At 36.4% G+C, this 18,058-nt stretch overlaps 1 protein-coding gene across 1 annotated transcript in view; it reads right to left on the bottom strand.

Annotated features, from left to right (window-relative positions):
- UBAC2 (UBA domain containing 2) overlaps window positions 1-18,058 on the bottom strand; it is a 203,820-nt gene that overhangs the window by 104,051 nt on the left and 81,711 nt on the right. The gene's annotated exons all lie outside the window — the stretch shown is intronic.

The raw sequence follows: 18,058 nt of genomic DNA, 5'->3' as shown, positions 1-18,058 counted from the left end.
TACTCTTAGACTTCATTTATTCAATAACTCAAGTTTTTGTTTTGTTTTGATCTGAGTCATAAAATTTTGTTTCAAAGACCTCTCTTGGAATAAAGAACAGGATTCTACAAAATTGAGTATGTCCTTCAATACTCACTGTCAACTATCAGCAAAAGTTATAAGGAGATTATAATTGAGTGGTACATAGATTTGGAAGGCAACATTACAGTACATGATGATGGTGACAGAGGCAATGAAAGCATTGAGCTCTTCCTCCAGGCCACCAGCACAGTAAGGGCCACTGCTTAGGAATAACAAGGGTTCTGTGTGGAGGTGCCCATGAGGAAGAGGGGCCACTTGCTAAATGCTTCTCGTGAATAAAAAAATATACAAATATATTTGTTTTTTCTTGGGTCTCTAGGGGATTTCTTTTTTCCCCCTTTCTTTCTTTTATTAAATTCCCTGGTAGGTAGTAGTATCCTGTATCTTTCAATGGTTTGGGTTACCAGAAAGGGTAGGAAGGATGAGCAGCAGGTGGTATAGTTGCTGCTTGCCTAAAAAAGAGAGTAAAATGCAAAATTATAAACTTAAGAGTTCCCAGGATTCTTTACAACATTATACATTTGCTCAAATGAGTACCTTAATATGAGTAGTATGACATTTGCAAGTATAGTTGCCCTGTCTACCAGCTCAAATATGTTTTACTCAATCCCAAAATACCCCAATACAAAAATCTATGTTAGCAATGATAGCAATTTTGACAATGGAACATAAAGAAATGAAATGCAGTACCATGAGTCATCCTTTAAATTTTTATTAGGTTCTATATCCTGGAAATATTTTGTTTGAAATTCTTACTCATTTTCAACTTTTACCCTGTAAGAAAATTATCTTAATGGTTGATTCAGTGCCATTTACTGAGTACTTTCCGATTTGGATTGCATTAACTTCATAAAAAGCTGCTAAACCTAAAGCCACTGACAAAAAAGAGGTAGTGACCTTTGAAACACTTGCAGGGGTGTCCAACCTTTTGGAATCTCTGGGTCACACCGGAAGAAGAGTTGTCTTGGGCCACACATTAAGTACACTGCAACACGTAATCAGAAAAAAAAATTTCTTAAAAGTAAATTTATAATTGTGTAGGGCCATATTCATAGCCATCCTGCTCCGCATGTGGCCTCTGGGCCACAGGTTGGACACCCCTGCTTTATGGAGACAGGTAAGACCATATGGATGGAAGTCAGAATCTTTCGGCTTTTCTTTCGTCTATAAACCTTCCCAAATGACGAAGAATAAAGGGCAAAACATCAAATTTCATGCATGTAGTCAATTTTTTAAGTGAAGGGGGAAGGGAGAGAAACATAGGTTGGTTGGCTTTTGCCCCAACCAGAGATGGAACCTGCAATCTAGGTATGTGCCCTGTCCAGGAATTGAAACTGCAACCTTTCACTGTGCAGGATGATGCCCAACCGAGCCACACCAACTAGGGCTGCATGTCATTTGAGTTGGGTCCCAAATGAGAAACCACTGTGAAAGCTACTAAAGGTAAACCAGAAACAAAGTTTCCTTTATTTCAGAGTATCTTTATGGTATACTAGCTCTATCACATTTGATCATAAACTATTCTATGTATGAATCAACATCCTGCTTCACAGTACTGAGAAGACTCTTTCATCTACTGTGAAGTTAACTATATTTACTTCCTCCATAATTTTATGTGTATTTCTAAAAGGATCATTTGGTTAATTAAAAAAAAAACACTCAAAGGGATTTAGTTGAAATCAGTATAAATGCATTGATTCTTCAGTGATATCACAGAATAGAATAGAATAGTAAATGTTAGATGTTAGAAATGACATCAGCAATATATGAAGAGCTCAATAACTTACAAAATAGTCCATAGAGTATGTAATGTTTTCCTTCACACAATTCTGTGAAACAGGATGGAGCAGATAGTATCAGCTACACTTTACAAATAAATCTAAGTTAAGAAAAAGCACCTGGTAAATCAGAGGCAGCATGAGGAATGTAACTCTAACTCCATAAAGAATACAGAACTCAATCAGACCAAAAATGTAATAGAGGGCTTAATTGTTTCATTATATACCAGCTGACAATCCATCCTTAAATAGTAGAAATAACCAACAGTAGGTAGATTATAAACTCAGCCAGGCTGTCAATGTATGTGGATGAGGATGTTGTCCATTATTGACACAGCACCTGGTACAGAGCCTGGTACACAGAAGGTTCTCAAATATCCATCTAATCAAATAGCACCTGTTTTGTACTATTAGTAACAACATTCTAAAGTCCTACTGAAATATCTGAAGTTCTTAATTTCTCAATGAAGTGAAAAGGAACACCCTAAATGCTTATTTACATGTTAGACCATAGGTGTAACTAAAGATCATTACCCTGTAAGGCCCTGTAATATAAACCAGATCTATAAAAAGATACAGCCAGGGATGCATACAGTGATCGATGTTTCTCTCTCACATACATGTATCTTTCTCTCTCTTTTCCTCCCTCCTTCTTCCTCTCTCTCTCTCTTCCTTTCTCTCTGAACATATCCTTGGGTGAGGATTAAAAAAAAAAAAAGATAAAGGTAACTGCCCAATAAGCCAATTTAAATGTAGATACAGAAATATGTTCTGCTTGGAAATAATTTTGTATTTCAAGAGGCAAAGGGCAGTGACACCTACCAATGAATAAAAAAGAGTGCCAGGCAATTTTAAAAGGGGAAGCATTGATCTCAAATAAGTCCTTAAAATGATATATTTTGGTCATTTTAAGCCCACTCTAATTTACTATTCTTTGCAAACCTAAAAATATTTGCTCATTGACTATTCAGGTAAGAATGAAAAGCTAGTCTGTTGACAATACAGCCCATTTTTCTGAATCCAGGCAAGACTAAATACAACCATGAGAACTTCTGCCAACACAAGTCTGTTTTACATTCAGCTCCGAAAAACTGATCACTTTAAAGATAATTCCCAAATTTCATTTCAACAGCTCTGTTCGTTGAGAAGGAACACTTATTAACTGTTTACTACGTGCCATTTTTCAGAGTGCTTGATAAGCATTATCTCACTTAATCCTCACTACTTTAAGTGATGGGTACAAATATTATCTCCATTTTGCTGATGAGGAAACTAGAGTGCCAGGCCACATGGAGAAGTGGAGCCAGTAATTAAATCTGAACCATCTGACATCAGTGACTGTTGCTTGACTTAGAGCATGAGGATGTCCCCACTTCTAGAAACATGTCCATTAAAAGATGGCTCTATTCTTCTACTTCCTGTGGCCTCCTGTGCCTTGGACATCTCCCATCACCACATTGGGACTTTAAGCTAATTTTCTTTCCCTGAAAGGACCCTTAATTTCTCTGCAAACTCAAGCTTCTTTCTCTCAGTCACCCACACCTGATCATCCTCCTCTCATCCATGGTATTTAGCCAGTGAATCTTGCTTGGGTTTTACCCTCTTGCCCATCTCTCTTGCCCATCTTTTCTCTGCTCAACATCATCATCCTAGTCCAGAAGCTAGCATCATAGACATATTACTATAACTTCTTTCCCACCGGTCCCCTCAACTGCTCTATGAGAAACCAACAGGTTAATAATAATAATAAAATTACATACTAAAAATTAAATGGTACAGTGCTCTAACACACATATATATGTGTGTGTGTTTTCTCATTCAAGTCTCACAACTCACAATAATTCTGTGAGGCTTTTCTAATTACTATCCCTGTTTTATAGACAAGGAAATTATGCCCCAGCGAAGTTGAGTAACTTCCCCAACTAGGCAAGGTCACACAGCTAGTAAGAGGGAGGGCTAGGCAGTCCATTTCCAGGGTCTGCACTCTTGATCATTAAATATCTCTCTTAAACCAGTAGAACTGTATGCCCCAGATCCTCAGAGAGGCTTGGGAGAGCCACTTACTGCTCACTGAATATCCTTAAGTGCACTAGAGGGGCACATGTGACTACTTCTGGCCAATTAGTGGGAACAAAAGTGACATTTGTCACTTTTAGGTTGAAGTGTTAGAGAGCAGTGAAGAATATTTCATCCCACTCTTCTCTCCTACCGCAGCGACCAGTGATGTTGTAGATGATGGGACCTCTGTCAGCATGGGTCCTTAAATGAGTAAATGGAGAATTCCCCACCCCCGTATCCCATCCACCTGTGCTAGCCAAGTAGTGCAGAGAAGAAATATATTTATGCAGCTATTTTCAACCATGTGACTATTTAATCAGGGGCACTGACCTCTTTTCCCTTAGAAATGTCAAATAAAAAAATAACAGCCAACCCAAAAACAGATGTCTGATGTGAATGAATCAAAATTTTACCTTTTTTTTTTCTTTTGGTCAGACTGGAAAAAAAAGGATTTCTTAGTGTGCCACGGAATTTTACTAATTAGTTTGTGTGTGCCATGAGATAAAAAAAGATTGAAAATCGCTGCACTTATGTATTCAGCCTCTGAGATTCCAGGGTTAAATTTGTGGACACAACATAAGCTAGCCTTCTGATTAATAAAATGTTTAACCTACTTAGCATTAAAGAGGTCAATACACACAGTGTAAGAAAAGAAAAAAATGCAGACACTAATCAGTTCTTGTGACAAACAAACATATCTTCCTTAATCCCACTTTCAGTGTGTCATTTCATGCTCAAGAACTGAGAATAGTTCTCCATGATCTACCACATGAAATCCAGGTTCCTTTCGTAGACTTTCAAGCCCTTGCAAACCTAATTTCCCTCCATTGCTCAATATGTGTCATTTAAGTTAGCCTAGTTGGTTTTGTCTCTGTCCCATGAATATAACAAATATTTGGTTCTCACTGGCTGCATTATTCCGCTTCCTCCATTTATTCTTTACACTCACATCCCAATTACACCTCCTTCTTTAATTCTTTTTTCACTACTCAAAGCCGCTCATCTTTCTTTCCTCAGCTTATTTAGCTTTTATACAGTTTTATCTTTACAACTATATTATCTTACAACAAAGGAGGAGAAAAGACATACTGCCATAAAAACCTGTGGTCTGGTTTTGGTTTGAGGGCTAATCAGCTACAATGTACTGGTACTGGTCCATGGACTCTTAGGAACCAGGCCGCACAGCGGGTGGTGAGAACAGCGGGCAAGGAAGAGCAAAGCTTTACTTGCATTACCACATGAACTCTGCCTCCTGTCTCCTCTCTCTCTTCCCAACCACCAGCTCCGTGGAAAAACTGTCTTCCACAAAACTGGTCCCTGGTGCCAAAAAGGTTGGGGAGTGCTCAGCTACATCACCTTTGTCCAGCCTTTTAGCCTTTCTAGATTTGTTTTTTATCAAAGAAATAACAGTGTTTTATAATATGCAAGCTCTCTGCCAACTATCATACAGCCTATGGTCCATTATTTCATGTGCATTACTCTTACCCCTCAACTGAAACAGAAGCTGCACTGGGGCAGAAACCTTGACTATTATTTCTTATTCTGGGTAGTTCCGAGCACAGCACTTTACATATAGATAATACTCAAAAAATATTTCTTGACTGTAAATCAGCAAATATTAGCTGAAGATACTATAGGATTTGTGTTATTAAAGTATGACAGATGAGAGGTTTTATTACTGCATGTCATAGTTTGTTAGGCAGCAGTAATACATGTTTAACACTAAAATATTAATCATGAAAAATATATTAAATTGGAAACTGGAATGACATTTAAATCAGTAAAGACTTATTTTCCAGAGAGGATGTTTTCTGTTGAAAGTATAAGAGTGCCACTAGCTTTTCCTCTTCCTTCCATATACAAAGAAGCAACATATAAGTACAATACATTTATTTCATTTATCCCTGATAATGAATGTCCAGACTGTTCAAATTTAGAAAAATCTCTGCATCACTGTATTGTAAGAAGAAACTGTATAAAAAATAAACACAATTCATGATTTTACTTTATTTTTCAACAGCTTACTCTCCTCAAAAAATTTAAAGACCTCTTCTGCATTATTTGCACACTTACTATACAGCTTCTCATTGTTAAAAATGTTTTTTTATTTAATCTTTATTGTATTTTTTCCATTACCATTTAGTCCCCTTATACCTATCCTCCTCCCCCCCAGCAATCACCACACTGCTGTCCATGTCCATGAGTCTTTTTTTCTTTTTGCTCAATCTCTCCACCCCCTAACCTGCTCCCCGCCACGCTAGCTGCTGTCTGCTCTCCATCTGTGAGTCTCTCTCTGTTTTGCTTGTTAGTTCAGCCAATACCAAAAGGAAACAAACAACCCAATTAGAACATGGACAAAGGACCTGTACAGACTCTTCTCCAAAGACAACATACAGATGGCCAATAGACACACAAAAAGATGCTCAATGTCCCTAATCTCCGGAAAAATGCAAATTAAAACCACACTGAGATACGATCTCATACCTGTAAGAATGGCTATCAATACATTGACAAACGAGTGCTGGTGAGGATGTGGAGAGAGGGGAATCCTTTCATACTGTTGGTGGGAATGCAGGCTGGCATAGCCACTGTCAAAAACAGTATGGAGATAACCTCAAAAAATTAAAAATGGATCTGCCTTTTGCCCCAATAACGCTTTTTAGATGTCTTGTCTACTCAAGTAAATTGCAAGCACTCACAGACAGGAACCACATTACTCTTATGTTCCATATGGTACCTACCACAACTGACCAAACCAAGAACTCAGATAAATTTTGATTGGCCTTTATCAGCTTTCTCAGAGTGTGAGAACATTTATTTTTAGTTTCTATATCTTGTAAGAATGACTTTTCCCATGCAGGTTTGAGGAGAAAAAAGTGTGTCAGAATGAAACTACAAAGAGGCAACAAAAGTTTTTAATCCTACTCTAAAAAAAAGTAATGCTTTGATGTGTTCTTAATGCTTGAGGGCAGTAGTTCCATTAATTTTCCTTTAAGTCCTATAGCAAAACATCTGCTTTTTAAAAATATACATAGTGAAAATATATGGGGGTTACTGCCTGTATTAGGGTTTAAAAAATAAATACAAAGCATATTATCATGTATTGGTCTATCATATATTATAATTTGAGAGAGTAATGAAAATATTCCAAGTGCTATCTCATGTACTATTGTCTATTTTTCCCCATTAAGGGAAGAAGAACAAAGAAAAGGTCATGAATTTGAGTGTTATGTGTTTTACTTAAAGAACAGCTGTTAAGAGGAAGGCATCATCAAAAACAGACCCAGAGCCACAACACCCACATGACAAGAAAGCAAAGCAGTTTCTCTTTTTTGTCCCAACAACCTGGTATGGGCGCTACCTGAGACATGCCCTATGACAGTGCTTCCACCCACATATGCGGTCTCTGAAGAGACCCTCTGAAGAGAAGACCCATGGAAGAGAATGGTCAGTCAGAGTCAGGCATAGGGCTGAGGGTTACTTTAGATCTTGGTCATGTAGAACTTAGGAAGCAAGTAGTAAAACGCAAAGGAAAAAAGTGCCCCGTTAGGGATCCAGTTGTCAAATTATTTGAAGTTTGTGTTTGACAAGGTGCTGAAAAGGTGATAGGTACCTGTAGTCATTATACTATTCTCTCTGCATTTGTGGATGTCTCAAAATTTGTGCAATACATTTTAAAAGCAGGTGAGTGTAGTCTCTAACACATTCCCATACTCTTGTTACATCAGGGATGGAAGCAGAAATTTAGGGATATATTTACAAAGGACTGAGAGAAAGGTGGGAGAGGATATCACATAGCTGGAAGTCTCTGTCTCTAATCAGTTAGCTGCAGCCACCCAAACCATATGAGAAGACAGGAATGGGAAACGCATGGCCACATTCATATTCTATGATCACATGGAAGAGTAGTCTCAATAAAACTTCAAGAAGTCCTAGTAAGAAATGGTTTTGGTGACAAAATCACCAGTAAAGAACACATACCAGAAATCCACAGAAATAGATTGTCAGAGTTTTTCATAAACACACACACACACACGTACACACACACACACCACTGTTCCTTGATTAACTTGATCTCCTAACACACACACACACACACACACACACACACACACACACCCCCCCCCCCCCACACACACACTGTTCCTTGATTAACTTGATCTCCTAATACAAAGAGCTACTTCCTTTTCCTTAAACTATGTCCCAGTTCAAATCTAAGAATCTCAGATTTAGGTATACTGCTTTGTAATATATACATTTAAGGTTAAATATAAATGTTACATTATTTTGATTACCAGTTCTGTCAGCTAAGATTTATTTATAGATTATAGAACCCTCTCAAGTTTTTTTTGGCAGAAAAATATTTTACACAGAATTGATTGCTTTATAAAATTGCTGGAAGGGCTAGAAGGGCAGATCCAGGCTGTGCCTCCAGAAAGACTCCTGAAAAACCACATTACTTACACCCCCCCAACCCCACACACACTGATCTACCCGGAAGACTGCCTACTCTGCTGCATTCAAGACTCTAGAAAATTAGGAAGTCATTAGATCATTTCAGCAGAGCCTAGGGATCAGGAAGTTGTCTGAAGAGTAACCCTCAGAACCCTGTTGGGTCTGCAGGTCGACCAGAGAAATGGTATCTCATATGCTACTGCCTTGGCTCACACTGAACTCAAGCACCGTACAAGTACTTCTGATTGGTGGCCTATATCATATCCAGAATTCTGGATGGAAGAAGAGTTAAGAAATAGAGCATTCAGTTTTCCAACCTCTGATTTATGTGGAGGCACAAGGGGGACCATGGAACAGATAATGAGCAAGCCAAACTCATGTGTTTCCATCATACCACAGAAAACATTAAAATATTCTACCAAAAGGGAGGAAGAAATATCTAATTTTAAAAAGATAAAGAAGAAACTTAACAGGCATCAAAATCAAATGCACAACTAAATGTAAATGGGCTCTTTTTAAAATAATAGGATAACTCTGAATAATGTTTTGGTAGTACATAACAGTAAGGAATTAAAAATAATTTTGTTAGGAAAAATAACTTTATGATTATATAAGAAATGTCATTTTTTACAACTTACTTAAATATGAAATAAAACAATATGATGGTGAAAATGTTTCAAAATACTTAAAGTGAAAGTATTTGGTTTTTAGGAGAATAGAAGAAAGGATGGCAATAATGTTAATTATTATATCTGGGTAATAGGGCTGTTTTTGTGATTGACATTTTTCATAATAAAAAGCTTTAACAAGTCATGCCAACAAAAACATGGGAAGTACAAATTATTTTTACCTAATGCTTCATTTTCAAAAACTTTAATTCTACCATATTATTAAAATAAGGTTCATCTTCTATAAAATAACTGGTTTTTACCATTTAAAATGTCAAGATCATAAAAGAGAAAGAAAAAATGAGGATTGTTCCAGATTGAAGAGTAAAGGGACATAACAACTGAACATAGGACATAATTATGGAATAGACCATGTATGTTTTTTCTTTTTGCTATAAAATAGGACATTTGGACAACTGACAAATATGAATAAAGTAATATATAAGGTCTGTTCAGAAAAAGTCCAACCATTCATTGTTAACATAATGAGAATGCTTTGCGTGACACTGATGTAACCTGGCAGCCAAGGAGAATGGACTGGAATGTGCATGTGTGAACAACGACGACTTTACTTCACTAGTCAGTGGGGGTGGTAGACGCCACTGAGTGAGCATGTGTACTGCGTGGCCATCACATCCAAAATGACTGAGCAAGTAGAGCCACAAATATGCATCAAATTTTTGTGCTGAGCTTGAACATTCCTCCATGGAAACTATACAGATGACTCAGAAGTCTGTAGCTATGGGCAACTAACTGGTGATCGGCAGCTTCATTACAACAACACACCTGCTTGTGCATCACATCTCATGCAGAGTTTTTTGGTGAAGCATCAAATCACCCAATGACTCAGCCTCCCTTACAGCCCTGATTTGGTGCCATGCAACTTCTGGCTTTTCCCAAAACTAAAACCACCTTTGAAAGGGAGGATATTTCAGACAGTCAATGAGATTCAGGAAAAGACGACAGGGCTGTTAATGGTGATTGAGAGAACTCTTTGAGGTCCCAAGGTGCTTATTTCGAAGGGGACTGAGGAGTCATTGTCCTATGTACAATGTTTCTTGTTTCTTATATCTTCTCCAATAAATGTCTTTATATTTTATAGTACATGGCTGGGTACTTTCTGGACAGACTCGGCATACTGATGTATTTATAGGTAAAGCAGTGTTACATCTACAGCTTGCTCTCAATGATTCAGAAAATATACATATATAAAAATATATAAATATATAAATATATGTGTATATGGATAGAGAATAATAAAGCAAATGTAAACAAATATTAATAATTAGGGCATCTGGGTTTAGGGTATAAGAGTTCTTTGCTCTGTTCTTGTAATTTTTCTAGATCCTGCATTATTTCAAAACTTTTTTTTTATTTTTATTTTTTTTAATTAATTTATTTACTTTTTAAAAAGTATAAAACATAGTGGCAGCATTTGGAACCCTTGAAAAGAAACAGCACAGTTTCTTCTGTCTATTAAATTAATAACTAAATAACTACAGAGTGTTATAGATAGTACTTTTTCAAACACCATTATATAGGCTATTATATCCCAATCTAAAAAATTGTTTTCAGCATGTGCTTATTTTGTACTTCTCATTTTAGAAGCAAAATTTGAATACAGTCATATATATTATCTTTATATGTTAACATTTATTTTTATAAACATTTGCAATACTGCACTTGAAAATGTGTATAGGATGCCTTGGTTTGATAAGTTTATAGCATCAAATTATTTTCTAGTATACTGAACAGGAAAACTAGATTTTTCACCTAAAAAAAAAGAGGAAAGTAACACTAGGCTGTGTGGCACAAAGGAAAATGTCTGAGCTAAGCGTCAGACAGGGGTGACTTAATCTAGGCTCTTCCACTTAAATAGACACGTTTCTAGTGACTCAGTTCTCAGAATCTCTGCTTTCACACAAGAGACACAACAATATCATGATCTACTTTTGCAAGACTGTCATGGATATTCATTTAAAATATGAACATATGAAAGGCAAAGTTCTATGGTACAAAATAGTCATTCAAAATGTATTTATCAAGATTCCTTAAAAGAAAGTGCAAAATCTGCTACCAAAAAAATCTCCAAGTAGAATGTATAACATTAACAGTTCATAATTCCACTCTGCATTGTTTTTCCATGTTGTTGATAACATTAACATATTTTGGGTCAAACAATTTATCTATACACAAACATTTATTAAGGGACTACTACAAGTCAGGCATTGCTCTAGGCACCAGGGTGAGAGCTGAAAATACTAGAGACCAAACTATCCTTATTACTCTTAGGTTCTATAAGCCAACATTCAACATTAAGTAAACAAATAATACCAGTTCAGGGGAGGGGGGTAATGTAAGTGTTAGTCTGGTTTTGTTGTATCCAAGACAGGTTCTGTGTCCTCCCAAATATTCTGTGCATTACTGTAATAATAAACTCTCTTTCTGCTAAATAAGGCAGAGTTGGTTTTATTACTTCAACTAAGAGGCATGCCTGTGCTCTTACAACTGAGAAAGACTTTTTTCCTTTGACGTCAGATAATAAAAGCACATTAGATACTTAAGAACTCAACATCTATCATATACAAAAAAATTCAACCTTAAGATAGGGAAGAGATTATTTTTATGTGTTGTATATTTTGCTATGGTTACCAAAGACGTGGTTAGCATTTTGAAATTTTTTTCTTAGAATAATACAATGATCTGAATCTAAAATCTTTCATAAGGTGCAACTTTCCATGATAAACAAGAACAGGAAGTGAATCTCAACTACAACCAGACATCTAGTTCCCTTCACTATTATGTATTCTGCTATTATCTGAGCCTGACTTCACAACATTAAACTTATTCTACCCTAATTTAAAATTATTATTTTTGATTTCTGTTTGAATAAAACATATTTCCTATTAAAATGGAAATTTTGACATATACTCAAATATTTTAAGTTCTATGAGGAAGACAGCTTAAAATAAAGGAATTGAGTAGCAAAGCAACTTACAAAAGCAGAAATGAAAACAGATGTTAAACTTCTTTGAAACAAATTTTTGCTAACAGCCTCAACCAAAGCTATTTCAGTCAACTGCTAGAAATATTCTACTCTGCCAAAAGATCTCAACAAGTCTCATGGGTCATCAGCTCCACAAGGGTGTGGGCTTTTTTCAAGGTTCTATTTCAAGGTCACCCAGCACCAAGTCCGTGTACATTGTCTATTAAGGGATTTCAAAACATAGGTAATAAACTCTGCAAAAGCTTTGTTTACATCACTGGCCCTCCATCAGGGGCAATTTTGTCTCTCAGCTGTCATCTGGCAACGTTTTGTTGTCCTGACTGGGTGGAGCCAGGGAGGGATTGTTGCTGGCATCTAGTGGGCAGGGGCCAGGGATATGGCTACATATCCTACAATACACAGCATAGCTTCCCATGGCAAAGAACTAAATAGCCAAAAGTGCTCACCAAGGGTGAGAAAACTGGGTCAGGTCAAATGTGCTACTGCCCTTCACATTCAAATATAAAATTACTAATCGTGTGGCTTTGCATGTCCTTTGGTGATAGTTTACAGACCCTTTCAAACAGGATATATTAAATCTCCACCCCACCCCCCTGGAAAAACACTCTGGCCACTACAACTGTCACTGAAATCCCTGCAGTGTGAAAAGCCTGAGTCACCTTTCACAATTAATCAACGATCTATAAGGGCAAGAAACTCTGTAAGATACTTTATTTGATTCTCAAGACACTGGCCTTCAAACATTAGTAATATCTTGATTATACAAGAAGCAATCTGGTTGTTGTTTTTTTTTAAAAAATCATTCCTCAGTCTCAAGTGCATAAGTGAGGCAACAGGAGTCTCTTCTCCTTAAATATCTTTTCATACCATAATTCTTCTTTTACCACTTTACAGATAATGTTGCTCAAGGTTTCTGAGCCTATTTCCTCAAAGGAGGTGACAATTCACACTGTACAGGCTTATTCTGAGGATTAAAGCGACATCAAATATGTATCCAGAGTGCCTGGGGTGTGAGTAGTAAGTGTGCTCAGTAATTCCCAATGGATAATGTTAGACACACAGCATTATACACACAAATACTGAACTGACGGGAAGCTTAAGAACTTTTTAGTTGGGAAAAGAGGTACTCTGAGAATATAAAAATGAATGGATCATATATTTCTCTCTAGGTATGATCCTGGAAATGATTTCTAAAATCCGTAACACTTCAATCCTTTAAAAATATCATTGGACTAAAATTTAAAATTTAATGTTTATATTTTTCTCATGAATAACAGATTTTAGGTCACTTATCAAAAAAAAAAAAAGAAAAGAAAAAAAGGAAAGAAAAAGAAAGAGCATTAGCACAAAAGAATAATTAAAGTAACTAGCATGTGGCAGAAAAAAAATCAACCATAACCAGATCTCTTTGGTATTAAAAAATACTCTTTTCACTACTCTGTGCTGTCTCCCAGATGCTCCATGCTGAGGGAGCTAAAAAAGAGATCCTCCCTTTAAAAAGCATCAAGTTTAGAGAAAGATCAATTAGATAAAAATTACCAAACCAAATAATAAGTGTTATATGTAACTTTTAAACATAAAGTGATCTGTGAGCACAAAGGAAGTGATGAATTCTAGCTGGGGTAGCATTTTATATAACAGAGATATTCGTGGTGAGTCTTGAAGAATAAGCAGAAGTTAGCCAAGAAAAGGAGAAAGGATGTTGTAATCAGAATTATCTGCTTGAAGAAAATGAGAAAGTACAATGACACAAGAGTGACAGGTAGTGGCGAATAATGCAATTTAGCTGATGTGTACAATACAAGGGGGGAAATGAGAGAAAATGAGACTAAAATATTTGGTTGGGACTCAATGCAGAGACGCCTCATTAACAAGTCAAACTTCATAAATTAGCACTAAGAAATCACTGGTTTCTGAAGAGATAAAGAAATCTTTGGAGATAAAATAAGGGATTGGGACAATGTAGACCCATAGCTTTGAGATGGTGATACGAAGAATAGTCAGGAGGTTACTGAAATAGTTCAAACAAGAGGAAATGAAATGAAACTAATAACTTTTCACTCATTAATTTACTCTACCCATTCATCCACCCTCCATTCACGGATCCATCAAAACGTGGCCACTATGTGGGAGCCACTATGCTAACTGAGGCATGATCAGTCAGTAAGACTGACATACTGTTGCTTTTATAGGGCTTATATTCTAGTAGAGGAGAAAGATATGAAACCATTCATTGTACAGCCAGTTATCTAATTTTTATGGTAATAAGTACTATGAGAAAGTTCTAAGAAATCACTGTGATCTGGTCAGGGGGTGGGAATGGTCAGAGAAAACTTCTGCAAGAAGTGACCTTTAAGCTTTTCCTGCAGCTCTTGAGCCAGGGCTATTTATTCTATTTATTATCTTACTTACACCTCTGATTCTAAATAAACATTTTGAGAAACTCCTTTTTCATTAGTCAACTGTACTTTGTGCAATCACATTTAATTACCTATTTGTTAAATCTCTGATAGGTGTAACTAAACTAGTAGGTATTGCTGGGAGGAAAAAAATAGGATTGGGGTATGCACAGAAGGGTAGGAAGAAGTTAAAGGATAAGGAGGGGGAAAAAAGGAGAGGGGGGAGTAGAAAATAAGGCAGGGAGTGGGAAAGAAGAAGAAAAGAATAGAGCTCAATAAAGTCTTTAGATACACAACAGAGGACTTTATAAAGAGCAACTCATTAAGGAAAGAAAGTCTACACATTTATTGCGATCATACTGAGAAACATAATCCTCTGCAAACTGATAAATACAGGAACCATCAACCTGTCAATTTCTACTTTTTCTTGACTGGGAGGCACCTTCTGTTTACAGAAGTAATCTAGGTCAAAATTCCATCTCCGTCAACTGAGTTATATGCTCCTGAGCAGATTTCTTAGTCTCTGAAAATCACTTCTCATACCAATAAACTAGATAAAAACCATAACAAATTTACAGAGTATATTTTTAAAATAGAAATCAAAGGATAAAATATAGTTAAAATATTTAGTAGTTCAATTTATCTATTTTTCTAAACACATTATAAATGCGATCACTTCAAAATTGGGGGCCCTGGTGGCTCTATCTTTGTTTTGAGAAAAATTGCTTTATTTCTAAAGGCACTGATCATCATTCTGGCTGTGATGATAATATATATGTTGAATATTTAGCCCAAGTTCAAACCAAAGGGACAAATAATTTAGAAAACTAACTGACACATAATGTTAACTTTGCCCACAATACCCACTTCCCTTAAAATATCCCAACGGTTGATATTTGAGATGACCACAAGTGATTATAGGTGCTAGTCTCTAACTGGCACTCAGCTCTAGAGAACCTAATCCCTTAGCACTTTCAAGATTAAAAGTTATACTACCTCTTAGTACCAACTGTGTTACCACCAGAGAACCACTGTAGTCCAAATGAAAGTCTAACATAGGGCTACAAAATTAAGAAAGAATTACATTACCTATCTGTGACTGATTCTTTATCTAAATAACCAAATTAGTTTACCAAATAATTATGGTGGCACCATAATATTAAGAACAATAGGAAAGGTCCCTCTATGCTGGGTCTTATAGGAAACTTATCCTGCTGGAAATTGGGTGTGTGAAGAAGTTAGAACATTAAATTCCTGTAGACAGATCCTGAGACCAACCACATTCCTCCTTGCTCCCCTGACCACCACTACCCAGGCAGATTACAGAGAACAGTACATAGATGCCTAAAACACAATTTACACAGAAATAAAGAATAAGTTTTGAAGAGATGGTCATGGTTGATGGGATTAGTTGAGAAGTGCGATGAGACACAACTAACTGATATACTCAGACCCAGGAAATAGGCTCATAGAAGACAGTGTAGTACAGTTACTACAAAGTCTGTTTTATTTTAACTAAAAAAATACTGTTTGAGGATGACAAATACACGACCTTAATAAATTTTGAATGCTTAAAGAGGTAACATGATACAATCAATGAACAGAAAATAACCTGACTTCACAATTGTCACTATTCTTAAAACGCACACGTTTTAAAAAGCAATACTGCCAGTCAAAGATGATGGATTAAGCACGTGTGCTTACCTCCTCTGTTCTTGCCTAAAATCTTGTAAGAATGGCATTAAAAGATCTTTTTAAAGATATAAACCCAGACAGATAAAGATGAGTTGACAATTATAAATTTGTTTCTAAGATAGAAAACAGGAGTATAGTGGTAACTAACCCGGAAAACCTGAGAAAACTAAATACTAAACCAGCAATGGTGAAATCTGAGAGGCAAACTAATCCTGAAACTCCCCAAGAGCTACAGGGTTAGCAGTACCATGTTTTGCTGGAACTACTAAGGGACAGTCAGAGCACTGATGCCCTCCCTCTACTCTGCCTGCCTATTGACTGCTCCTCTTCATTCCCTCACAGAAGTCTGGGGATTCACTATTGAGAAGTGGAAACGAGGAGTGTCTTGGGACTGGGAAACAACCATGCATAGTTGAGAGTGCAACCACAATACTAAAAATCAAAGTTATATACTAAATGAAAGTTCATATGTGAAATGTTGAGACTCCCAGACTTATAGTCTACAGGTAGTACACTGGAGAGTATGCTCTGGGGAATCTGACAATTCACAAGGGAAAAAAAGACATAAATTTATAGATCCTGACATTGGGAGTTCCTAGTAAAACATCCCAACCCAGGGACCTTACAATGAAGTGCATGGTCATATCGCCATTTGCACACAATCTATTTCTTCAATCAGCATTTTATTTATTTTTATTTTATTTACTGAATTTATTGGAGTGATACTGGTTAATAAAATTATATAAGTTTCAGGTGTAAAATTCAATGCATCATCTGTATACCGTACTGTGTGTTTACCATCCCAAGTCAAGACTCCTTCCATCACCCTTTATCCCCTCTATGCTGTCTTCTATCTTCCCACACCTTTGGTCAGCTTTTTAAAAAGCTGGCTCTTAAATAATAGCCAAAGGTTCAGAGATATTTAAGGAAAGACTCTAACATCAAAAGCAGAGAACAAGGAAAAAAAAACTCAAAAGAAACAGAAACTGTGCAGAGAAATAAAAACCATTAGAGGGAAATGGGGCACTGTCCCTTCTATCACATAAGAGATAAGAAAAAAAATACTGCATCCATAAAACAAAAACATGATTCCAGAAATGTGAATATTCAGAAAATAAAAAAGAAATACTGGAAATGAAAACTAGAATAGCAAAAACATTTAAAAGGTACTCAATAAAGGAAAAGGTATTTAATCTCATTAGTCATCAAGAAAATGAAAACTAAAACCACAACAGATCACTGCAAATCCACCGGAATGACTAAAATTAAAAGGACTGCTAACTCTCTTGGATCATTCCCTCTAGGGCAAGTTAGCGGTCACATACATAATCAAGAAGCTTCACAGTGGGGAACTCAGGCCTCCTGCCAACAGTAATGATATTGAGTGAGACATTTTGGAAGAGGATCTTTCAATAAAGTCAGGCCTTCAAATGACTGTGGTCTTTACTGGCATTCTGACTTCACTCACGCAAAAGACTCTGGGTCAGCATCACCCAGCTAATCTGCACCCAAATTCCTGATCCATGGGAAAACTGGCAATATCTTCTAAAGCTAAATATATGGATACCACATGCTTCAGCTCTCAAGTCCTAGGGATATACCCAACAGAAATATGTACATGTATACAACAAAGGATGTATTGAAGGATGTTCACAACAATAGTATTTGTAATGGTCCCAAATAAGAAATAATCCCAATGTCCATCAACAGCTCAATGGATAAATTATAGTAATTCATAAAACAAACTACATCACAGTAATGAGAAACCATGAACTACTGCAACATGCAGCAACATAAATAAAACTTAACATGATACTAAAAGACACTACACACAGAACTCTACATTTCCACTTACAGAAAGTTCCAAGTAAAAAAAAAAAAACAAAAAACAACCCAGGGTATTAAAAGTCAGGACAG

Source organism: Pteronotus mesoamericanus, unplaced genomic scaffold (genome assembly GCF_021234165.1).
Source record: "Pteronotus mesoamericanus isolate MK-2021 breed Mesoamerican mustached bat unplaced genomic scaffold, CSHL_Meso_final contig_26, whole genome shotgun sequence".
In the NCBI taxonomy this organism is placed as follows: Eukaryota; Metazoa; Chordata; class Mammalia; order Chiroptera; family Mormoopidae; genus Pteronotus; species Pteronotus mesoamericanus.
Note: the sequence above shows the minus strand (reverse complement) of the source record. Positions and strands in the feature narration are given on the sequence as shown.